Genomic DNA, 23,683 nt, shown 5'->3' with positions numbered 1-23,683 from the left:
CTAATCGATAAGACGTCTAACTTCAGATCAGAAGATTGCAGGATCAAGTCATGTGGTGGACGGGTTTTTTTGCTCGTTATTTTTTCCCGTTGGTGAATGAGTTAAAGCATGCTGCACCTTTTATGTTACATTTCATTTCGCTCTATTAAAGACAAAGTGTCCGCGTGGCCTAATGAATAAGGCGTCTGATTTCGGATCAGAAGAATGCAGGATCAAGTCATGTGGCGGATGGTTTTTTTCCTCGTTATTTTTTTCCCGTTGGTGAATGAGTCAAAGCATGCTGCACCTTCTCTGTTACATTTCAAATTGCGCAAATCAAGAAAGTGTCCGCGTGGCCTAATGAATAAGGCGTCTGACTTCGGATCAGAAGATTGCAGGTTTGAGGCCTGTCGCGGACGGCTTCTTTTTCCTCGTTATTTTTTTCTCGTTGGTGAATGAGTTAACGCATACTGCACCTTCTCTGTTGCAGTTCATTTCGCTCTAATAAAGACGAAGTGTCTGCGTGGCCCAATGGATAAGGCGTCTGACTTCGGATCAGAAGATTGCAGGTCCGAGTCCTTTCGTGGACGGTTTTTTTTTTCCTCGTTATTTTCTTCCCTGTGGTGAATGAGTTAAAGCATGCTGCACCTTCTATGTTACATTTCATTTCGCTCTAATAACGTAAAATTGTCCGCGTGGCCGAATCGATAAGACGTCTAACTTCAGATCAGAAGATTGCAGGATCAAGTCATGTGGTGGACGGTTTTTTTTTCCTCGTTATTTTTTTCCCGTTGGTGAATGAGTTAAAGCATGCTGCACATTCTCTGTTACATTTCGATTCGCTCTAACAAAAGAAAGTGTCCGCGTGGCCTAATGGATAAGGCGTTTGACTTCTGATCAGAATATTGCAGGTTCGAGTTATGGGGCGGCCGGTTTTTCTTTCCTCGTTATTTTCTTCCCGTTGTTGATTGAGTTAAAGCATGCTGCACCTTCTCTGTTACATTTCAATTCGCTCTAATAAAAGAAATTGTCCGCGTGGCCTAATGGATAAGGCGCCTGACTTCGGATCAGAAGATAGCAAATTCGAGTCCTGTCGCGGACGCTTTTTTTTCCTCGTTTTTTTATTCCCGGTGGTGAATGGGTTAAGGCATGCTCTACCTTCTCTGGTATATTAATTTTTCACTAACAAACGAAAGTGTTCGCGTGGCCTAATGGATAAGGCGTCTGACTTCGGATCAGAATATTGCAGGTTAGAGTCCTCTCGCGGACGGTTTTTTTTTCCTCGTTATTTTCTTCGCGGTGGTGATTGATTTAAAGCATGCTGCACCTTCTATGTTACATTTTATTTCGCTCTAATAAAGTAAAATTGTCCGCGTGGCCTAATGGATAAGGCGTCTGACTTCGGATCAGAAGATTGCAGGTTCGAGTCCTGTCGCGGACGGTTTTTTTTCTCCTCGTTAATTTTTATTCACGGTGGTGAATGCGTTAAAGCATACCTTCTCTGTTACATTTATTTCTCAAAAACAAAAAAGTGTCCGCGTCGCCTTATGGATAAGGCGTCTGACTTCGGTTCAGACGATATCAGATTCGTGTCCTGTCGCGGACGGTTTTTTTTTTCCTCGTTATTTTCTTCCCAGTGGTGAATGAGTTAAAGCATGCTGCACCTTCTATGTGACATTTCATTTCGCTCTAATAAAGTAAAATTGTCCGCGTGGCCTAATGGATAAGGCGTCTGACTTCGGATCAGAAGATTGCAGGTTCAAGTCCTGTCGCGGACGGTTCTTTTTTCCTCGTTAATTTTTATTCACGGTTGTGAATGCGTTAAAGCATACTGCACCTTCTCTGTTACATTTCATTTCGCTCTAATAAAAAAAATTGTCCGCGTGGCCTAATGAATAAGGCGTCTGACTTCGGATCAGAAGATTGCAGGTTCGAGTCCTGTCGCGGACGGTTTTTTTTTCCTCGTTATTTTCTTCCCTGTGGTGAATGAGTTAAAGCATGCTGCACCTTCTATGTTACATTTCATTTCGCTCTAATAACGTAAAATTGTCCGCGTGGCCTAATCGATAAGACGTCTAACTTCAGATCAGAAGATTGCAGGATCAAGTCATGTGGTGGACGGTTTTTTTTCCTCGTTATTTTTTCCCGTTGCTGAATGAGTTAAAGCATGCTGCACCTTCTCTGTTACATTTCAATTCGCTCAAATAAAAGAAAGTGTCCGCGTTGCCTAAAGGATAAGGCGCCTGACTTCGGATCAGAAGATTGCAGGTTCGAGTCCTGGCGCGGACGCTTTTTTTTTCCTCGTTATTTTTTATTCACGGTGGTGAATGCGTTAAAGCATGTTGTACCTTCTCTGTTACATTTATTTCTCAAAAACAAACGAAAGTGTCTGGGTGGCCTAATGAATAAGGCGTCTGACTTTGGATCAGAAGAATACAGGTTCGTGTCCGGTCGCAGACGGTTCTCTTTTCCTCGTTATTTTTTATTCCCGGTGGTGAGTGCGTTAAAGCATGCTGTACCTTCTCTGTTACATTTATTTCTCACAAACAAACAAGAGTGTCCGCGTGGCCTCATGGATAATGCGTCTGACTTCGGTTCAGACGATTGCAGATTCGTGTCCTTTGGTGGACGGTTTTTTTTTCCTCGTTTTTTTATTCCCGGTGGTGAATGGGTTAAGGCATGCTCTACCTTCTCTGGTACTTTACTTTTTCACTAACAAACGAAAGTGTCCGCGTGGCCTAATGGATAAGGCGTCTGACTTCGGATCAGAATATTGCAGGTTAGAGTCCTCTCACGGACGGTTTTTTTTTCCTCGTTATTTTCTTCCCGGTGGTGAATAATTTAAAGCATGCTGCACCTTCTATGTTACATTTCATTTCGCTGTAATACAGAAAAATTGTCCGCGTTGCCTAATGGATAAGGCGTCTGACTTCGGATGAGATGATTGCAGGTTCGAGTCCTGTCGAGGACGGCTTTTTTTTCTCGTTATTGTTTCCCGGTGGTGAATGAGTCAAAGCATACTGAACTTTCTCTGTTACATTTCATTTCGCTCTAATAAAGAGAAGTGTCCGCGTGGCCAAATGGATAAGGCGTCTGACTTCGGATCAGAAGAAATCAGGTTTGAGGCCTGTCGCGGACGGCTTCTTTTTCCTCGTTATTTTTTTCTCGTTGGTGAATGAGTTAAACCATGCCGCACCTTCTCTGTTACATTTCTTATTGCTCTAATACAAGAAATTGTCCACGTGGCCTAATCGATAAGGCGTCTAACTTCAGATCAGAAGATTGCAGAATCAAGTCATGTGGTAAACAGCTTTTCTCCTCGTTATTTTCTTCCCGTTGCTGAATGAGTTAAAGCATGCTGCACCTTCTATGTTACATTTCATTTCGCTCTAATAAAGTAAAATTGTCCGCGTGGCCTAATGGATAAGGCGTTTGACTTCTGATCAGAATATTGCAGGTTCGAGTTATGTGGCGGACGGTTTTTCTTTCCTCGTTATTTTCTTCCGTTGCTGAATGAGTTAAAGCATGCTGCACCTTCTCTGTTACATTTCAATTTGCTCTAACAAAAGAAAGTGTCCGTGTGGCCTAATGGATAAGGCGCCTGACTTCGGATCAGAAGATTGCAGGTTCGAGTCCTTTCGCGGACGCTTTTTTTTTCCTTGTTATTTTTTATTCACGGTGGTGAATGCGTTAAAGCATGTTGTACCTTCTCTGTTACATTTATTTCTGACAAACAAACGAAAGGTTTTGGGTGGCCTCATAGATAAGGCGTCTGACTTCGGTTCAGACGATTGCAGAGTCGTGTCCTGTGGCGGACAGTTTTTTTTCCTCGTTATTTTTTTTCCGTTGGTGAATGAGTGAACGCATGCTGCACCTTTCATGTTACATTTCATTTCGCTCTATTAAAGACAAAGTGTCCGCGTGGCCTAATGGATAAGGCGTCTGATTTCGGATCAGAAGAATGCAGGATCAAGTCATGTGGCGGATGGTTTTTTTCCTCGTTATTTTTTTCCCGTTGGTGAATGAGTTAAAGCATGCTGCACCTTCTCTGTTGCATTTCAAATTGCTCTAATAAAAGAAAGTGTCCGCGTGGCCTAATGGATAAGGCGTCTGTCTTCGGATGAGAAGATTGCAGTTCGAGTCCTATCACCGACGGTTATTTTGCCTTGTTATTTTTCTCCCGGTGGTGAATGAGGTAAAGCATGCTGCACCTTCTATGTTACATTTCATTTCGCTCTAATAACGTAAAATTGTCCGCGTGGCCGAATCGATAAGACGTCTAACTTCAGATCAGAAGATTGCAGGATCAAGTCATGTGGTGGACGGTTTTTTTTTCCTCGTTATTTTTTTCCCGTTCGTGAATGAGTTAAAGCATGCTGCACCTTCTCTATTACATTTCAATTCGCTCTAACAAAAGAAAGTGTCCGCGTGGCCTAATGTATAAGGCGTTTGACTTCTGATCAGAATTTTGCAAGTTCGAGTTATGTGGCGGACGGTTTTTCTTTTCTCGTTATTTTCTTCCCGTTGCTGAATGAGTTAAAGCATGCTGCACCTTCTTTGTTACATTTCATTTCGCTCTAATAAAGTAAAATTGTCTGCGTGGCCTAATGGATAAGGCGTCTGACTTCGGATCAGAAGATTGCAGGTTCGAGTCCTGTCACGGACGGTTTTTTTCCTCGTTATTTTCTTCCCGGTGGTGAATGAGTGGAAGCATGCTGCACCTTCTATGTTACATTTCAAATTGCTCTAATACAAGAAAGTGTCCGCGTGGCCTAATGTATAAGGCGTCTGTCTTCGGATGAGAAGATTGCATATTCGGCTCCTGTCACTGACGGTTATTTTTCCTTGTTATTTTTCTCCCGGTGGTGGATGAGTAAAAGCATGCTGCACCTTCTCTGTTGCATTTCAAATTGCTCTAATAAAAGAAAGTGTCGGCATGGCCTAATGAACAAGGCGTCTGACTTCGGATCAGAAGATTGCATGTTCGACTCCCGTCGCGGACGGTTTTTTTCCCTCGTTATTTTTGATCCCGGTGGTGAATGAGTTAAAGCGTGCTGCACCTTCTATGTTACATTTCATTTCGCTCTAATACAGAAAAATTGTCCATGTGGCCTAATGGAGAAGGCGTCTGATTTCAGATCAGAAGATTGCAGGTCAGAGTCCTGTCGGGCACGGCTTTTTTTTTCCTCCTTATTGTTTCTCGGTGGTGAATGAATTAAAGAACTGCACCTTCTCTGTTACATTTCATTTTGCTCTAATAACGTAAAATTGTACGCGTGGCCGAATCGATAAGACGTCAAACTTCAGATCAGAAGATTGCAGGATCAAGTCATGTGGTGGACGGTTTTTTTTTCCTCGTTATTTTTTTCCCGTTGGTGAATGAGTTAAAGCATGCTGCACATTCTCTGTTACATTTCAATTCGCTCTAACAAAAGAAAGCGTCCGCGTGGCCTAATGGATAAGGCGTTTGACTTCTGATCAGAATATTGCAGGTTCAAGTTATGTGGCGGACGGTTTTTTTCCCTCTTTATTTTTCTCCCGGTGGTGAATGAGTAAACGCATGCTGCACCTTCTCTGTTGCATTTCAAATTGCTCTAATAAAAGAAAGTGTCCGCGTGGCCTAATGAATAAGGCGTCTGACTTCGGATCAGAAGATTGCAGGTTTGAGTCCTGTCGCGGACGCTTTTTTTTCCTCGTTATTTTTTATTCACGGTGGTGAATGCGTTAAAGCATGTTGTACCTTCAATGTTACATTTATTTCTCACAAACAAACGAAAGTGTCTGGGTGGACTCATGAATAAGGCGTCTGACTTCGGTTCAGACGATTGCATGTTCGAGTCCTGTCACCGACGGTTATTTTTCCTTGTTATTTTTCTCCCGGTGGTGAATGAGTAAACGCATGCTGCACCTTCTCTGTTGCATTTCAAATTGCTCTAATAAAAGAAAGTGTCCGCGTGGCCTAATGAATAAGGCGTCTGACTTCGGATCAGAAGATTGCAGGTTTGAGGCCTGTCGCGGACGGCTTCTTTTTCCTCGTTATCTTTTCTCGTTGGTGAATGAGTTAACGCATGCTGCACCTTCTCTGTTACAGTTCATTTCGCTCTAATAAAGACGAAGTGTCCGCGTGGCCTAATGGATAAGGCGCCTGACTTCGGATCAGAAGATTGCATGTTCGACTCCCGTCGCGGACGGTTTTTTTCCCTCGTTATTTTCATCCCGTTGGTGAATGAGTTAAAGCATGCTGCACCTTCTATGTTACATTTCATTTCGCTCTAATACAGAAAAATTGTCCGTGTGGCCTAATGGATAAGGCGTCTGACTTCGGATAAGAAGATTGCAGGTCCGAGTCCTGTCGGGCACGGCTTTTTTTTTTCTCCTTATTGTTTCCCGGTGGTGAATGAGTTAAAGCATACTGCACCTTCTCTGTTACATTTCATTTTGCTCTAATAAAAAAATTGTCCGCGTGACCTAATGAATAAGGCGTCTGACTTCGGATCAGAAGATTGCAGGTTTGAGTCCTGTCGCGGACGCTTTTTTTTCCTCGTTATTTTTTATTCACGGTGGTGAATGCGTTAAAGCATGTTGTACCTTCAATGTTACATTTATTTCTCACAAACAAACGAAAATGTCTGGGTGGCCTCATGAATAAGGCGCCTGACTTCGGTTCAGACGATTGCATGTTCGAGTCCTGTCACCGACGGTTATTTTTCCTTGTTATTTTTCTCCCGTTGGTGAATGAGTTAAAGCATACTGCACCTTCTCTGTTACATTTCATTTTGCTCTAATAAAAAATTGTCCGCGTGGCCTAATGAATAAGGCGTCTGACTTCGGATCAGAAGATTGCAGGTTTGAGGCCTGTCACGGACGGCTTCTTTTTCTCGTTATTTTGTTCTCGTTGGTGAATGAGTTAACGCATGCTGCACCTTCTCTGTTACAGTTCATTTCGCTCTAATAAAGACGAAGTGTCCGCGTGGCCTAATGGATAAGGCGTCTGATTTCGGATCAGAAGATTGCAGGTTCGAGTCCTGTCGCGGACGGTTTTTTTCCTCGTTATTTTCTTCCCTGTGGTGAATGAGTTAAAGCATGCTGCACCTTCTATGTTACATTTCATTTCGCTCTAATAAAGTAAAATTGTCCGCATGGCCTAATCGATAAGGCGTCTGACTTCGGATCAGAAGAATGCAGGATCAAGTGATGTGGCGGACGGTTTTTCTTTCCTCGTTATTTTTTTCCCGTTGATGAATGAGTTGAAGCATGCATCACCTTCTCTGTTATTTTCTCATCGCTCTAATGAAAGAAAGTGTCCGCGTGGCCTAATGGATAAGGCGTCTGACTTCGGATCTGAAGATCGCAGGTTCGAGACCTGTCGCGGACAGTTTTTTTTCCTCGTTATTTTTTATTCATGGTGGTAAATGCGTTAAAGCATGCTGTACCTTCTCTGTTACATTTATTTCTCACAAACAAACAAAATTGTCCGCGTGGCCAAATTTCCACTTCCGGACGCCCAAGCGAACGGACGTGTGATGGAAAGCTCCAGTGGAGCGGCATCAGCGGCCCGTTTGACCCGCGAAAACAGGTCTTTTGATGACGTCAAGGATTATGATGTTGTGTTGCCAACCCTTCCTACAGGACATATTGTTTTAAATACGGTTTTTTTTCACGCTGACGTACGAGCCCGACCTTATCGAGTGGAAGATTTCCGTGACACTTTGGCCAGCCTGCGACTGCTCCCCGAAGTGGTTGCTTTGGGGGCGTATAGGAGGAGCCACGTGTGGGCGGTAACGTTCAAGAACATGGACGCTGTCAAGACGATTCTATCGCAAGGCGATATCAAGGAAAAAACTGTCGCTGTCTTGTCATTGATCCGGCAAACCAGGATGTGCGTATGAAAGTGCACTGGCTGCTGCACAATGTTCTCGATGAGGATGTGCGACGCGCTTTTGAGCCATACGGCCAAGTGGTTGACGTCAGCAGAGAGCGGTGGCGTGTAAACGGCATCAGTGAGAAAGGCTTCACTACCCGTATTGTGACACTTTGGTTGAAAGTGGACGTCAAATTGAAGACCTGCCTCACCAAGTGAACGTATGCGGTGAGCAAGCTTTGGTGGTTGTTCCGGGGAGAGTGTCAGTGTGCTTACGCTGTCGAGTGAAGGGGCACATACGGCGAGATTGCCGTGTGCCACGCTGTGGTGCCTGCCGAAGATTTGGCCACGAGGAGAACGACTGCACGTTGTCTTATGCCAGCGTCACCGGACCTCTGAGTGGCAACGACCACGCAGAGCTGTTAATGGACGAGCATGAAGCTGAAGAGGCAGCGAACGTGACTGCGGGGAAGGAACAGGTGACCCCAGAATTGGTGAAACTGAGCAGGCCTAGTAGGATGTACAATGAAATGGTCAAAAACAAGGCATCCGAACCAGAGCCAGAGAAACCGATAACGACAGACAAGCCAGAACAGCGCCTGCCGACTGTGAAGGCTCCCTGCGACGTAGACGCACTGCAAGACGACATGGAAATCAGCGACAGCGCAGGCAGTGGACTAGCTGGAAAGCGACTAAGAGGCATTGTTGGTGAACACTTCACTACCACCGGAGACGTTGGTCGAGAAGCACCACCAGCAAAAACCACAGGAATGAGGTGATCAACGTTAAAGCCACGGCCTAACTTGCATTCTAATCCACGTGCGGAGGCCAAACAGCCTTCGCAAAAGCTTCGTGGGAGTTGAGTTTTTGTGCTTTTTTCCGGATAGAAAGTAACCCGTAAATGAGTGGAGTTTATACACACCATGCATCTGTAAAAATTGCACCGATTGCCGCAAAATTTTCAGTAAAACTATAGCCGTTTTTAGAAACGCTCACCTAAAGTAAACACCGTGTTTTGTACTCCCCCCCCCCTCAAACAAAAATCATGGCTTTCAATATAGAATCAGCCTTACGCGTCGCAACTTTTAACGTTAGAGGTTTACGGTCGAAGAGGCGGCAGTATCAGTTACGTCGTTTGTTTCTTGAAAATGACGTTGATATCGCCGCTGTGCAGGAAACAAAAATTGAATCTGAAGAGCAGATAGACACCATATTTTTGAACTTCCGCTCCAGATACAGTATATGTGTGAGTCATTCTGTAGGTACTTCAGGCGGATGCCTTCTCTTTATAAGGAACACAATTGGCATTGTCGAAAAAAGTGTACACAGTGATAATGAAGGGCGACTAATATCATGTGATTTTCTTCTTTCCGGCATTAGTTGGCACGTTGTGTGCGTGTATGGCCAAATAGACAACAAGATAGCAAAATATTCTTTGAAAGTCTTGATACGTATCTATCATGCGAGAAGGCAGTTATATTTCTAGGCGATTTCAACTGTGTGTGTAATGCCGAAGACAGGGCATGTAAAATCCTTGTACGTGGCTATACTGACTTGGTATTGGATTCAACGGCCCGTGAGCGAAACTTGGAAGACGTGGGATATGTACTGGCGCAGGGTACCCACTATACGCATTACCAGCTCAACAGTCAAGCTAGGCTTAACAGAGCATACGTGTCTACATCCCTGCTTCCTATGTGCCAGGGCTACGCAGTGAAGAATGTTTCATTTAGTGACCATAGTCTAGTAATGTTCACCATTAATAAAAAAGAAAAGCCCAAATTCAATTGGGCACTCTGGAAGTTAAATGAAAAGCTACTTGAGGATGAGAAGTTTGCAGAAAACGCTGAAAAGGAATTAAAAGAAGTGGCGAAAGGTAACGCAAGTAGTTCAATATACACATGGGAGTGCTTCAAGGAAAAAGTAAAAATAGAAGCAATTGGAAGGTCAGTTTCAATAAAACGCACTAACCTGAAAAAAGAAAGACAACTGCAATGCGAGCTAGATTTTTTGTTATGTCAAGAATGTGCGGAACCAGGAGTGCGCAGTAAAGAAATAAGAAGAGTGAAACAAGAATTAGAAGCCGTAGATACGGAAAGGTACAGAGGAGCGGTGGTACGCGCACGCGCAGAAAGATTATGGTGTGGCGAGGTTCCCACAAAACGTGCCGTCACAGATGAAAAGAGCTACGTGACAAGAAACGAGATAAGGGCGATGGAATACAAAAATGAAGTCACCACAGATAAAACCAAGATTGAGCACGCGTTTGTAGAATATTTCCAAGAGCTGTTGGCAGGCGTCAGAGCGAACACGATTACGTATAGTCGGCGTTTTTTGTCACTTATGCCGAAGCTTGAGGATGACGTAAAAGCGAGATTAGAAGCACCCATCTCGGTCAGAGAAATCGAAATCACCATTGAAAAAATGAAAACGGTAAAACACCCGGTCCAGATGGATTAGGTGTAGCATTCTATAAGAAATTTAAAAATCTTGTGGCAGAAGCTTTGTGGAATGTGTTAGATGAGGCATACGAAAGGAAAGAGTTACCAATATCTTTTCGGAGAACACACATCGTGTTAATCCCAAAAACTGAAAATCCCAGGAAACAGCTGTCCGTCACATCCTACAGACCCATAACCCTAGCGAATGTTGACTACAAAATATTCATGGGTGTTTTGGCCAGGCGAATCCAAACAGTGATTACAGAAATAGCCAGACCACATCAGACTTGTGGCATAAAAGGCAGAACAGTTATGAGGAACATTCATATTGCACGAAATATGTTAGAATGCTACCATGAGTTCGACTGTAAAGTAGCTATGCTACAAATCGATTTCGAGAAGGCATTTGACCGCGTGAACCATGATGTACTCTTCAGCATTCTTGACTATGTCAATATAGGGTCTGTGGTGTTGGAAGGAGTCCGAATGGCGTACACGAGATGCACTACGAAAATTGTAATGAACAAACAGCTTAGTGATAATAAACAAGTCTTATCGAATGTAAAACAAGGATTCCCTGCATCGGCAATGCTTTTTGCTATCTATTTAGAACCTCTATGCCAGAAGGTGCTACAGAATGATCAGGTGCGGGGGTTTCATTTGATGTCTGCAGAGGTCAAAATACTTAGTTACGCCGACGATATTGCTGTGTTCTGCGAAGATCGGGAGAGTATCAGAGAAGCACTAAACGATGTGAAATTCTTCTGTGATTGCACTGACAGTAGAGTCAACTGGTGTAAATGTCTTGGAATATGGCACGGAAATTGGCAGAGCACACCATCAATATTTCAAAGCATTACATGGAAGGTTATACCTGACAAGTACTTAAGTGGTACCTCTCCAACACTAAAGGGACACAAAAGAATATTGGAAACAAGAGACAGAGCAACTAAGAGACAAGACAAAAACGTGGGGTGGGCATGATTTCTCAATGTTTACGAGGTCAACAGTGAGCAACATATTTCTTATTTCAAGAGTATGGTATTTTTTACAAGTGCTATTCATGTCACGTGTTGCTGTACAAAAGCTACACAGAGTGATGGCAGTGTTTATCTGGGCGTCCACGTGGGAAAGGACAAGCCGAACAAATCTGTTCCGTTCTGTGAAAAGTGGGGGGCTTGGTCTTGTACACTTGTTTCTGAGGCAGATAGTATCTAGGTCTGTTTTTTTTACGAGATCAAGCAGATCGGTTTTTTTTTAGAACGTTGATACATGTGCGGCTGTCCCATTTTTTGCCTGATTTTATTGTAACCACAGTCAATCGGGTGACAAAAAGACCTATGGGGTACATGAAAGAAGTGATTGCTGCTTTGGAAATATTGAGAGTGCGATTTTCGATGGAGTATCTCTCTGGGGTTTCGCGAAAGAGACTGTACAAGGACCTTGTAGAAACCATGTTGCCAGAACCTCTGTATAGAACACTGTACCCTAATGGGCCAGAGGATGATGTCTTGAAAAGAGTGAAGAAGATGCCAATTAGACCATCAATGAAGACATTCCTTTTCAAACTTCACAGTGGCACACTTCCTACCAATCCATGGCTCCAAGAAAAAGGAATATTCGTTCCGTCAGTTGATTGCATTCTCTGCAGAAAACTTGAGACAGTTGACCACATCTTTGAAGACTGTACTGATGCAGTCTTTCTCTGAGACATCCTTCAAAGGACCCTGAAGAAAGACCTGCCAGTTACACAGTATGGCATCCGTTTTTTGCCAGTCATAAATGTAGGCGGTGTGCCCTACGATATGTTCATGGTATTGGTTTTTCACAGTGCGTGGCGAACACAGATGGCAGTGCGAAACGTAGACGTGAATCCCCGGCCCGCTCGAGAGTACTTCATAGAAAGTGAACAGTATTTGATGACTGCATACGAGGCACAACATAAGCCAGAGTGGTTGCCATGTTTAGATAAGTTGGTGGGCATAAAGCGTCCGCCTTTTTAACCCCCATGTGCAGGAAGATGTGACAGCGCTTTTACACGTGACACTGCACTGTATCCTTATATTGATTTGTACTGTTTGCGAAGCAGGCAATAAAGAAGAAAAAAGTCCGCGTGGCCTAATGGATAAGGCGTCTGTCTTTGGATCAGAAGATTGCAGGTTCGAGTCCTGTCGCGGACGGTTTTTTTTCTTCGTTATATTTTTCCTGGTGTTGAATGAGTTCAAGCATGCTGCACCTTCTATGTTACATTTCTTTTCGCTTTAATGAAGAAGAACTGCCCGCGTGGCCTAATGGATAAGGCGTCTGACTTCGGATCAGAAGATTGCAGGTCCGAGTCCTGTCGCGGACGGTTTTTTTTCCACGTTATTTTTTTATTCCTGTTGGTAATGGGTTAAAGCATGCTGTACCTTCTCTATTACAATAAATTTCTCTTTAACAAACAAATGTGTCGGCGTGGCCTAATGAATAAGACGTCTGACTTCGGATCAGACGATTGCAGGTTCATGTCTTGTGGCGGACGGTTTTTTTTCCCTCGTTTTTTTTTTATTCCCGGTGGTGAGTGGGTTAAAGCTTGCTGTACCTTCTCTGTTACATTTAATTTCTCACTAATAAACGACAGTGTCCGCGTGGCCTAATGAATAAGGCATCTGACTTCAGATCAGAAGATTGCAGGTTCGAGTCCTGTCGCGGATGGTTTTTTTTCTCGTTATTTTTTTATTCACGGTGGTGGATGGGTTAAAGCATGCTGTACCTTCTCTGTTACAATTATTTCTCACTAAGAAACAAAAGTGTCCAGGTGGCCTAATGGATAAGGCGTCTGACTTCGGTTCAGAATATTTCAGGTTCGAGTCCTGTCACGGACGGTTTATTCTTTCCTCGTTATTTTTTTCCCGGTGGTGAATGAGTGAAAGCATGCTGCACCTTCTATGTTAGATTTCATTTCGCTCTAATGAAGACAAAGTAACCGCGTGGCCTAATGGATGAGGCGTCTGACTTCGGATCAGAAGATTGCAGGTTCGAGTCCTGTCGCGGACGGTTTTTTTCCTTGTTATTTTTTTATTCCCGGTGGTTTATGAGTTAAAGCATGCTGCACCTTCTTTGTTACATGTCATTGCTCTCTAACAAACAAAAGTGTCCGCGTGGCCTCATAGATAAGGCGTCTCACTACGGATCAGACGATTGCAGATTCGTGTCCTGTGGCGGACAGTATTTCTTTCACGTTTTTTTTATTCCCGTTGGTGAATGGGTTAAAGCTTGCTGTACCTTTTCTGTTACATTTAATTTCTCACTAAGAAACGAAAGTGTCCGCGTGGCCTAGTGGATAAGGCGTCTTAATTCGGATCAGAAGATTGCAGGTTCGAGTCCTGTCGCGGACGGTTTTTTTCCTCCTTATCTTTTTATTCCCGGTGGTGAATGGGTGAAAGCATGCTGTACCTTCTCTGTTACATAAAATTCCTCTCTAACAAACAAAACTGTCCGCGGGGGCTAATGGATAAGGCGTCTGACTTCGGATCAGAAGATTGCATATTCGAGTCATGTGGCGGACGGTTTTTTTCCTCGTTATTTTTTTATTCCCGGTGGCGAATGGGTGAAAGCATGCGGTACCTTCTCTGTTACATTAAATTTCTCACTAAGAAACGAAAGTGTCCGCGTGGCCTAATTTTTTTTCCATGGTATTTATAAAGTTCTTGGGCAATAAAGACAAAAACAAGCGAACAAAAGTACAATCAAATCGTGAAAGTAAGCGTTCAAGCGTTACTCATAAACACTAAATGGCTAACACAGCGCGAGTTCCTTACATGGAGAGTTCTTCACATCGCGTTATACAAACAAAAAAGGGGTGAGGTCAAACAGTTCTCTAAGACAGAGTACCAGTGCGGTCTAAAGTCTAGCTCGCCGTAAATGTTTTTTAGGTGGATAGCCATTTGAATGAAGTGTGCGCTTGAAGAGGTGGTGGGCTCTGCATTGCGGTCTTGCATTCGTGTCTTCCACAAGCTGTGCAAGCCCATGAGGAAAAACATATCGTACAGTACTTCATCAAGCGTTGCTGGTAGAAGATAACGTATTGTGTGAGAATTAATGACGAAACGTTTTTTCAGTGCTCGCTGAAGGACATCCCAAAACAGTATGGCATCTTTGCAGCTAACAAAGCAATGTTCAATCATTTCCGGCACATGACATAGACGGCAGTTAACAGACGGAATGAAAATACCTTTTCTTTCCAACCATGTGTTTACCGCCAATGTTTCAGAGTGGAGTGCATAGAAGAATGTTTTTGAATTTGGTGGAACTTACATTTTGCGCACTCGCTTCAACACATCGTGACCTGGAAGATTGGAGTACAGTGAATGGTACAATGGAGGTGGGAAGAGTGTACTCAGTAGGTCCTTATACAACACCTTGCGCGATACTGTGTACAGGTATTCTACAGAAAAGCGAGCTTTAAGGAACTGAACTGCGAGGTAAATTTCCTGCATGAATCCCCACAAGCATGGGCGTTCGGAGAAGTTGGATGAAACAATTAAATCTAGTAAGGAATCAGCAAGTGTAACCTGCAAGAAGGAACGAATTACAGGATGGGAATTGTCTCGAAAAAAGAAGAATCGGGACACTATTTGCCATAGATAAAGGTGTTTTAGTCCTAACCTACCCTCACTGACTGGCTTGAATATCTTATCACGACGCATAGGCTCAAAAGTCGAAGACCATATGAAAGTAGCGAAAATCCGATGAAAGCGTTGTATATAGAATCTTGCGCAATGAATAAGTTGCAATACATAGTAAAGCTTTGTCGCTAAGAAAGTATTGCAAGCTTCAGCTCTCCCAAATACCGAAAGTCGATAGGGAACAAATGTCTGGGCCTGTCGTTCAAGCTTAGGGACGCGTTCCTTCCAGTAATGCGCACTGAATCTATATGCATGCAATGGTACACCGAGGTATGTTGGAGGAGTTCTTGTCCAATTAATCCCTGCAAAGTGGTTCGGTGTGCTACCCCACAAGCCAAACCACAGCCCTAACCTTTTAGAGGCATTTAGACGAGCTCCTGATACTACGCCAAACTTTTCAATAGTATATACCACATTTTGGACACTTGGTTTATCTGTGCAAAAGAATGCGACATCGTGTACATAAGCCAATACTTTAACCTCACTGCCTAATATTCTAAAGCCACGAATGCAACTCGACAGTATTATGCTTAAGCACAGTGGTTCTAGATAAAGTGCAAATAAAAGAGGTGACATCGGGCATCACTGTTTTACAGAAGAGCGAATAGAAACTGGCTTGGAGAGTTGACCATTAACTATCAGACGAGTTGAGCATTCATTATAGCATAATTTAACGCCTTTAGGAACAACTTTGCCAACATTAGCTTGTTCGAGAAGAGAAAAAATTCCGCCATATCCACGACGTGAATGATGATGAGTGGGCGAAGCTTCGGAGGTAAACCTGGTAAACCATGAATCCTCTGTACATTTTGCCCACTCGATTTTATTACATCGCTCCCCCTAGCGTACGTCGCCGCACTAAATCGAACGATTGCCTTCAACCAATGACACGCGCCATATGTGACATCATTCCTATTTTATAAGATCTCGCGTCTTTCATCAACTACAAGTACCGCTTTCTAGTTTATAACATCTTGCATCTTTTCATCATCAGCTACAAGTACCACCATCTAGTAAACACTACAAGAACTAAACGAGAAGTGGCTACATACAGAAGACGGTACCGCCATCTAGTGAACACTGCAAGAACTAAACTAGAGGTGGCTACATACAGGCTACAGGGGACGCACAGCCCACGCCCTAAGGAGCTTCGCCCCTAAAAAGGAAGGAATGACGAACACGATCAAAAGCTTTTGCAAGGTCTACCTGTAGCATTGCAAGATGTTTTTGAGAACCATGACAGTATTGAAGCACTGTTCGAGTGACATGTATATTGGTTTGCATGAATCGACCTCTGATCCCACATGTCTGATGAGACCCAATGAGGATCGACATAGCAAATTGCAACCTATTTGCTAAAACTTTTGCGAAAATATTGTAGTCCACGTTTGACAGCGATATTGGTCTGTAGCCCTCGACTAAGCGAAGTTTTTCCTTGTCAGTTCTTTTCGGTATTAACACAGTGTGACTTTTGCAAAAAAATCGTGGGGGTGTATTCATGTCATAACTCATCTGGAAAATATTCAGCAATATAGGAGCAAGTGTTTTCTTGAAAGCTTTTTAAAATTTGCCTGAGATGCCATCAGGGCCTGGTGTTTTCAATAAAGGCAAGTTGTCGATTGCTTGCTCGATTTCCTGTATATTAATGGGTACTTTAGTGACTACTCAATTATTGTCCTTCAAGGGATTCACAAGAGAAACAAAACTAGCCTTGAAATGAGCGTCAAGATCATCAGGAAAAAAAGAAAAAAAAGTCCACTTGGCCTAAAGGATAAGGCGTCTGACTTCGGATCAGAAGATTGCAGGTTCGATTCCTGCCGCCGACGGTTTTTTTCCTCGTTATTTTTTTATTCCCGGTGGTGAATAGGTGAAAGCATGCTGTACCTTCTCTGTTACATTAAATTTCTCTCTAACAAACAAAAGTGTCCGCGTGTGCTAATAGATAAGGCGTCTGACTTCGGATCAGAAGATTGCATATTCGAGTCCTGTCGCGGATGGCTTTTTTTCCACGTTTTTTTTTCCCGGAGGTGAACGAGTTAAAGCATGCAGTACCTTCTATGTTACATTTCATTTCGCTATAACGAAGAGAAATTGTCTGCGTGGCCTAATGGATAAGGCGTCTGACTTCGCATCAGAATATTGCAGGTTCGAGGCCTGTCGCGGACGGTTTTTTTTCTCGTTATTACGGTGGTGAATGGGTTAAAGCATGCTGTACCTTCTCTCTTACATTTCATTTCGCTCTAATAAAGAAACGTGTCCGCGTGGCATCATGGAAAAGGCGTCTGACTTTGGATCAGACGATTGAAGGTTTGTGTCCTGTGGCGGGCGGTTTTTTTTCCTCGTTTTTTTTTTTATTCCCGTTGGTATTGGGTTAAAGCATGCTGTACCTTCTCTGTTACATTAAATTTCTCTTTAACAAACAAAAGTGTCCGCGTGGCCTAATAGATAAGGCGTCTGACTTCGGATCGGTAGATTGCAGGTTCGAGTCCTGTCGTGGACGGTTTTTCTTTCCTCGTTACTTTTTCCCGTTGGTGAATGAGTTATTGCATGCTGCACATTCTCTGTTACAATTCGATTCGCTCTAATAAAAGGAAGTGTCCGCGTGGCCTAATGGATAAGGCGTCTGACTTCGGATCAGAAGATTGCAGGTTCGAGTCCTGTCGCGGATAGTTTTTTTTTATTCCTCGTTATTTTTTTATTCACGGTGGTGAATGGGTTAAAGCATGCTGTACCTTCTCTGTTACATTTATTTCTCACTAACAAACAAAGGTGTCCGCGAAGCTCTCTGCTGGTAATGCCCTCTGCTCTCTGCTGATATCGGCGTGTCGGCCAACGGCCGAGGATCATCGCCTTCGTTTCATGATGAAGACTCACGCTATAATGTAGTCCTGCCACGTCTTCCAACCGGTAACGACGTTTTGAATTCCGTTTTCCTTCATGCCGACTTGAGTGGTAGGCCGTACCGTGCCCCAGACTTCCGTGACGCGCTGCTTAATGTGGTGAGCACAGCGGACAATATAGGAGTTGGCCAGTATCAAATGAGCCACGTATGGATGGTTACGTGTGCAAGCAGCACGGCGAAACAGAAACTCGTCACTTGTGGTGAGCTCCGTGTAAAAGGGCTTAAGTGCATGGTGCTAGATCCGGAGACCAAGAATATTAGGCTGAAACTTCTTTGGCTTCCACCTCATCTCGAATCACGACGTGTTGAAGAGGCGTTTTAAGCTTACGGCGTTGTGAAGTCCGTTGAAAGAGAGGCATGGAGATGTGCAGGAATGGAACAATGGATGACAACAAATAGAGACGTTGCCTTGGAGCTCAAGGACACCATCACTGTGAGCTCAATACCACACCTTATGTCAATCTCTGGCCATCAATGCCTCGTACTTATTCCCGGTAGGCCGTCTTCGGTGCAAGTGAGTGGGGCATGTACGACTTCAGTGCAAAACACCGAGGTGCTTGCACACCCAGCGTTTTGGTCACTCGTCGGATGCCTGCGTGGCGACTTATGCCAACAAACTCCGTTCTGGCCAAGGCACAGAAGAGCAATGTCTGGATCATCTTATGGATGTCACTGAGGTAGTTGATGCGACATGATAAGCTGCGGGAGGAGCAGAAGGTGCCCTAAAGGAAGCTGAACACTTGTCCATGGATACCCTTGGCACGCAAAATAACACCGCTAACGACGCCAGGTAAAGCATAAATGAATGCAATGCTGCAGACGAACACTACTTGGAAGTCCTTAAAGACAAGCCTCCTGACAATTAGGAACAAGAAGGAATGGATAGCAGTCAGACAAGGAAGCGTCAGGCACCGGTCACCGATGAAGCAACAACGAGTGCGCCAGACACGACAGAGCAAGTGTCTTCGTGCGGTGCACGTGTCACCTTTTATGGGGACCGAGAGACGCGCCGCCTATGCCAGCGTCCTGAGCAAAGTGATCCCAAAAAGTGCAATGGAGGTAAAGCCACAGGTTGTCCTGTGGCTAAAGGTGACCTACAGAAGTTCTAAGATATCAAAATGGCTACCGCGCTAACGTTTCCCATGTGTGTAGCGACACTCAACGTACGTGGCTTGAAGAATGTAAGGCGTCAGTGGCAGTTGCGCCACGTGCTTGAGCAGTACAACATTGATGTACTTGCAGTGCAAGAGACTAAGATTTCTGCTGCTCCTGACGCCGATCTTGCACTGGAAGTTTTCCGTGATTACAATTTATACATCAGCCCAGCGCGTGGTCCATCCGCTGGATGCTTTTTATCGGTTAGAAAGCACTTGAATCATATTTTGACGTCACTACATGCTGATGGGGAAGGATGCCTCATTTGTTGCGACTTATCTTTTCATTCCCATAATTGGAGGTTTATCTGTGTCTATGCTCCCTCCAAAGTGAATGAAAGGAATTCTTTTTTCCTTTCTTGAACTTCGCTACTAAACACTGACAGAACTTTGGTAGGTTTTGGAGACTTTAATTGTGTTTGTGACGCGAAAGATCATTCATATATAACAAATCGTTATGATGCAAGTGCAGCCTTACTGCAGAAACCACAATTTAATAGATGTGGGAGCGCATGCACCTTCCTCGGTGAGGTTCACGCACTTTCAAGGCATCTCTCATGCTCGGCTTGACCGTGTATATGTATCTCTAAGCTTATGGTCTCACATTCATAATTATGCTGTAAAGCCCATACTTTTTACAGACCATTGCTTGGTCACTGTTTCTTGGGGTTTTGAAAATTTTCGTAAAACCCCTCTAAACTGGGACCTATGGAAGCTTAATGAACACTTGTTGCGCGAAGATCGTTTTGTTAAAATAGTAAAAGAATCTGTACAAGAGGTAACACAGTGTCGACAGCTGCCAATTTTTGCTCAACGGGAAAGGTTCAAAGAAAGAGTCAAGTATCAGGCAATTGGTATTTCATGCGAAATAGCGCAAAGAAAAAAAGCTGAAAGGCGGTATCTTTATGATTTACTTCATAAGCTCTATACTTTTGAAAGTCAACAGCCGGGATTGTACGGGGACGAGATAAATGGGATTCGAGCACAGATACAAAAACATGATACAGATTTATACAGAAGAGCTAAGATTCGTTCCCGTGTTACCCATTTCATTGAAGAAGAACCCACTAAAAATCCCTCGGGGATGAAAAGAGATATGCACTTTCTAAACAGATACTGCAAATTGAGTCGTGGGGTTCCCTTTGCACAGAGACATATGAAATAAGAGCTGCATTTGAAGATTATTACAAATGTTTATTCACCGCGGCTGAGCTTCAGGAGAATTTTAAAGAAGAAGCTAACCATTTCATTGCCCTTGTGCTTCAGTTACAAGATGATGATAGACTCACTGTAGAGGGGCCAATAACCACAGAGGAAATCAGATTTGCAATAACAACGTTGCAGAAAAACAAAACTCCTGGCCCAGATGGTCTTAGTGGTGAATTTTACATAGCTTTTCGGGAACTTCTGATACCTTTCCTTAAGCAACTGTTTGAAGAGGCTTATGATCGTGGTGAACTTCCTCCTTCTTTCTATCAGAGCCATACAACATTAATCCCAAAAAGTGCTGATCCTGACGCGTTAAAGAGAGTTAACGAATACAGGCCTATATTATTATGTAACGTTGACTAAAAATATTTGCTAAATTGTTGACAAATCGGCTACAGACAGAGATCACTAAATGTGTAGGTGACCACCAAACATGTGGAATTCGTGGGCGCTCTATACAGACAAACATTCATATTGCACGTTCAGTTCTTGAGTGTATTGATGGTAGCATGGGCCAAGTAGCCCTCCTTCAAATAGACCTTGCAAAAGCATTTGATAAGGTACAGCATGCTTTTTTTGTTCCGGCTCCTAAAACACCTGCAGTTGGGTGATGTACCATACAATGGTATCTCACTCTGTTATAGGAAGTGCACAACTAGGCTAATTGTAAATCACGCACTTTCCAATATAATAGAGTTAAATTCATCTGTACGTCAGGGATGTCCGCTGTCACCTTTGCTTTTTGCAATTTATCTGGAACCACTATGTTTAAGTGTGCTTCTAAAGTCCAGCATAAGAGGCTACCGATATGATGCTGAAGATATGATGTTAAAGTTCTAGCTTATGCAGATGACATTGCCTTCTTTTGTGCTGATAAACCCAGCGTTCAAGAAGCAGTCAACACTACTTTACGTTTCTGTGAAGTCGATGGAGCCAGCATAAATTTTTATAAAAGTAGTGGATTTTGGCTAGGCATGTGGGCCCAAACTCCTTCGGTCTTCGAAAATAATCATTGGAATGCGACTCCTATGAAATACCTTGGTGTGCATCTCGATAACTATCGTAACAGCGGCCCACACTGGACCACTGCGATAACTACGATCCGCCAAAAGGTGGCAACATGGCACGGACGGGAACTTTCCATTTTCGCCAGAGCGAAAGCGTGCAATATATTCCTTGAATCGAAGCTTATTTATATTCTGCAGGTGCTGCATTGCTCTCGGGTACACATTCAAGCCTTTCATAGGATATTTGCCTGCTTTATTTGGAGCTCTTCCTGGGAACCCATGAGAAGAGACAATCTTTTTCTTCCACTTGAAAAGGGTGGCCTCGGCCTTGTGCATTTGTTCGTGCGACAGTTGTTGCTGCGATTTTTCTACCTCAAGGATGTGTGCCACCCATTTCTATTAGTGGTTCTTCGTAACCGCCTATGTTACCACCTTTCTTTTATTCATGACACAACAAGCGTTCCTAGGGAATTCCCGTTGCGGGGATTCCTAAAAGAAATTGTTGATACTGTCAGTTATTTGAAAGCCAGGTTCTGTACACTATTAACAGAACAAATTTAACCGCTGCACTTGTGAATAACCTTTTCCCCGAACCTGTTTATCGAAAGCCATATTTGCTTCTGCCTGGTCACGTTGTATTCTTTTGTGTACGTAGAATATGTATATCTCCTTCAGCGAAAACATTTTTCTTTAAACTGCACACTTCCACGCTGCCAGTGAAAATGTGGCTGAATGAAAAATCAATATACGTACCCTGGACAGTGAATTGTAGACTCTGCAACCAACCTGATACTATAGAGCATTGTTTTATTCATTGTCGTGGTGCTTTTTTATTTTTGAGACATTCTAAAAAGAACGTTAAGAAAAGAACTTCCAACCACAGCTCATGGTATTAGGTTCCTTTCGTTCAAAAAGAGTCTGACTGATAGTACTCCTTATGACTTGTTTATGTTGTTGGGACTTTATTCATTATGGAAAAGTCGCATGATCGATAGACACGCCGAGCCACCACGGTCGACGAGATCTGTCTTCTGAGAAGCAGCTGCTCAAGTGCGCAGTGTTGTTGAGACTTTTGACCCCGTTCCGGAGTGGCTTCCCGTTCTTGACGCTTGTGTGTGTTTGCCTGACTTCTGATGAAGTATGTTCCGTGTACTTTACTGGTGATAATTTTATTCATTGAAGAAAAAAAGTGTGCGCGTGGCCTAATAGATAAGGCGTCTGACTTCGGATCCGAAGATTGCAGGTTCGAGTCCTGTCACAGACAGGTTTTTTTTTTCCTCGTTATTTTTTATTCCCGGTGGTGAATGAGTTAAAGCATGCTGCACTTTCTCTGTTACGTTTCATTTCGCTCTAATAAAGAAAAGTGTCCGCGTGGCCTAATGGATAATCTACGGAAAAGGTCCTGGGAAAAACGTCCTGAAAAGGGTTAAGATAATGGGGCTACGACCATAAGCAAAGACATTTTTCTTTCAACTACACACCGGCACGCTTCCTGGAAAACCATGGCTACAGGAAAAAGGTTTATTTGTTCCATGGTCTGGTAATTGTCTTTTATGTCACAAGTCAGAGAGCAATGATCATTTTTTAGATTGCTTGAACGCTACTTTTTTGGGACATTCTGCAACAAACTTTAAAAAAAGAACTACCTTTAACGCCTTATGGAATCCATTTTCTACCTGTTTTTAGTGACACTGGCATACCGTATGATATGTTTATGTTGTTAAGTATGCCCGCTATCTGGAGAGCATGCATGGCATATTGTCATCTTGATGTTAATGCTTGCTCTGCCAGAGAATGCTTCATTGAAAGCATAGCCTATATAAGAGAGATGATTAATGCAGGAGATGAGCAACCAGAGTGGCTGCCTGTATTGAATGAACTGGTGGCGCTTAAATGCTTTTAATCATATTACACCAAACAAAGTGTGTTTCGCGTTTTTAAATGCTTGTTCGTACTCCTTGCGAAAGTGTTTGTATTAATGTGTGTACAAGATGTATTTAACGCTGAATAAAGAAAAAAAGTGGCCTAATAGATAAAGCGTCTGACTTCGGATCAGAAGGTTGCAGGTTCGAGTCCTGTCGCAGATGATTTTTTTCTCGTTATTTTTTTATTCGCGGTGGTGAATGAGTTAAAGCATGCTGCACCTTCTCTGTTACATTTCATTTTACTCCATTAAACAGTAGTGTCCGTGTGGCCTAACGGATAAGGTGCCTGACTTCGGATCAGAAGATTGCAGGTTCAAATCCTGTTGCGGACGGTTTTTTTTTTCTCGTTAGATTTTATTCGCGATTTGAATAAGTTAAAGCATGCTGTACCATCTCTGTTTCTTTTCATTTCTCTCCGACAAAGAGAAGTGTCCGCGGGGTCTAATGGATGCTACTTCTGGCTACCGTGTCGTGTGGACGAAGAATGCTTCGTTTCGAAGGGGCGGTGTTTGCGGCTCAATCAAGTCGCGGAAACAGG

At 43.4% G+C, this 23,683-nt stretch overlaps 14 non-coding genes across 14 annotated transcripts; all 14 read left to right on the top strand.

Annotated features, from left to right (window-relative positions):
• Positions 1–1,347: 1,347 nt before the first annotated feature.
• On the top strand, positions 1,348–1,420 carry TRNAR-UCG (transfer RNA arginine (anticodon UCG)). Its single transcript has one exon. It is a non-coding gene; the product is annotated as a tRNA-Arg (tRNA).
• A 264-nt stretch (positions 1,421–1,684) lies between these two features.
• On the top strand, positions 1,685–1,757 carry TRNAR-UCG (transfer RNA arginine (anticodon UCG)). Its single transcript has one exon. It is a non-coding gene; the product is annotated as a tRNA-Arg (tRNA).
• A 99-nt stretch (positions 1,758–1,856) lies between these two features.
• Positions 1,857–1,929, top strand: TRNAR-UCG (transfer RNA arginine (anticodon UCG)). Its single transcript has one exon. It is a non-coding gene; the product is annotated as a tRNA-Arg (tRNA).
• Positions 1,930–3,553: 1,624 nt separating this feature from the next.
• TRNAR-UCG (transfer RNA arginine (anticodon UCG)) lies at positions 3,554–3,626 on the top strand. The gene has a single exon. It is a non-coding gene; the product is annotated as a tRNA-Arg (tRNA).
• Positions 3,627–4,572: 946 nt separating this feature from the next.
• Positions 4,573–4,645, top strand: TRNAR-UCG (transfer RNA arginine (anticodon UCG)). The gene has a single exon. It is a non-coding gene; the product is annotated as a tRNA-Arg (tRNA).
• Positions 4,646–5,588: 943 nt separating this feature from the next.
• Positions 5,589–5,661, top strand: TRNAR-UCG (transfer RNA arginine (anticodon UCG)). The gene has a single exon. It is a non-coding gene; the product is annotated as a tRNA-Arg (tRNA).
• Positions 5,662–6,943: 1,282 nt separating this feature from the next.
• On the top strand, positions 6,944–7,016 carry TRNAR-UCG (transfer RNA arginine (anticodon UCG)). The gene has a single exon. It is a non-coding gene; the product is annotated as a tRNA-Arg (tRNA).
• Positions 7,017–7,281: 265 nt separating this feature from the next.
• Positions 7,282–7,354, top strand: TRNAR-UCG (transfer RNA arginine (anticodon UCG)). Its single transcript has one exon. It is a non-coding gene; the product is annotated as a tRNA-Arg (tRNA).
• Positions 7,355–12,388: 5,034 nt separating this feature from the next.
• Positions 12,389–12,461, top strand: TRNAQ-UUG (transfer RNA glutamine (anticodon UUG)). The gene has a single exon. It is a non-coding gene; the product is annotated as a tRNA-Gln (tRNA).
• Positions 12,462–12,558: 97 nt separating this feature from the next.
• Positions 12,559–12,631, top strand: TRNAR-UCG (transfer RNA arginine (anticodon UCG)). Its single transcript has one exon. It is a non-coding gene; the product is annotated as a tRNA-Arg (tRNA).
• A 954-nt stretch (positions 12,632–13,585) lies between these two features.
• TRNAR-UCG (transfer RNA arginine (anticodon UCG)) lies at positions 13,586–13,658 on the top strand. Its single transcript has one exon. It is a non-coding gene; the product is annotated as a tRNA-Arg (tRNA).
• Positions 13,659–17,041: 3,383 nt separating this feature from the next.
• On the top strand, positions 17,042–17,114 carry TRNAR-UCG (transfer RNA arginine (anticodon UCG)). The gene has a single exon. It is a non-coding gene; the product is annotated as a tRNA-Arg (tRNA).
• A 430-nt stretch (positions 17,115–17,544) lies between these two features.
• Positions 17,545–17,617, top strand: TRNAR-UCG (transfer RNA arginine (anticodon UCG)). Its single transcript has one exon. It is a non-coding gene; the product is annotated as a tRNA-Arg (tRNA).
• A 5,787-nt stretch (positions 17,618–23,404) lies between these two features.
• TRNAR-UCG (transfer RNA arginine (anticodon UCG)) lies at positions 23,405–23,477 on the top strand. Its single transcript has one exon. It is a non-coding gene; the product is annotated as a tRNA-Arg (tRNA).
• Positions 23,478–23,683: the final 206 nt, after the last annotated feature.

Source organism: Rhipicephalus microplus, chromosome X (assembly GCF_043290135.1).
Source record: "Rhipicephalus microplus isolate Deutch F79 chromosome X, USDA_Rmic, whole genome shotgun sequence".
NCBI classification, from domain to species: domain Eukaryota; kingdom Metazoa; phylum Arthropoda; class Arachnida; order Ixodida; family Ixodidae; genus Rhipicephalus; species Rhipicephalus microplus.
This window is presented reverse-complemented; position numbering and strand designations above follow the sequence as displayed.